We start from the raw sequence: 658 nt of genomic DNA on the forward strand, positions 1-658 counted from the left end.
AAGGCTGAACGCCGAAGAATTGATGCTTTTGAACTGTGGTGTTGGAGAAGACTCTTGAGAGTCCCTTGGACTGCAAGGAGATCCAACCAGTCCATTCTGAAGATCAGCCCTGGGATTTCTTTGGAAGGAATGATGCTAAAGCTGAAACTCCAGTACTTTGGCCACCTCATGTGAAGAGTTGACTCATTGGAAAAGACTGTGATGCTGGGAGGGATTGGGGGCAGGAGGAGTAGGGGACGACAGAGGATGAGATGGCTGGATGGCATCACTGACTCGATGGATCGGAGTTTGAGTGAACTCTGGGAGCTGGTGATGGACAGGGAGGCCTGGCGTGCTGCAATTCATGGGGTCGAAAAGAGTTGGACACTACTGAGCGACTGAACTGAACTGAACTGAACACTGTCTCCAGGGGGGTGAGACACATCATAGTTTTCTCTCTTGGGAGTGCAAACTAATGCCTGGCTATTCTGTAGTTATTACTGCTATAAAAACACTAGCTTATATCAAAGTAAGAATGTGTCAGATACAGTAAGAATGTATCAGATTGAAAACATGAATAATTTCTTTACTGTTAGCAAGGACCTTAGGAATGGACACTTAGAGCATTTTGGCAGTTTGCAGGATAAGTCTTAACAGAATGCACACTTTGACCTAGTAA

The sequence above is a fragment of the Bison bison genome, unplaced genomic scaffold (assembly GCF_000754665.1).
Source record: "Bison bison bison isolate TAMUID 2011002044 unplaced genomic scaffold, Bison_UMD1.0 scf7180017864337, whole genome shotgun sequence".
Classification (NCBI taxonomy): domain Eukaryota; kingdom Metazoa; phylum Chordata; class Mammalia; order Artiodactyla; family Bovidae; genus Bison; species Bison bison.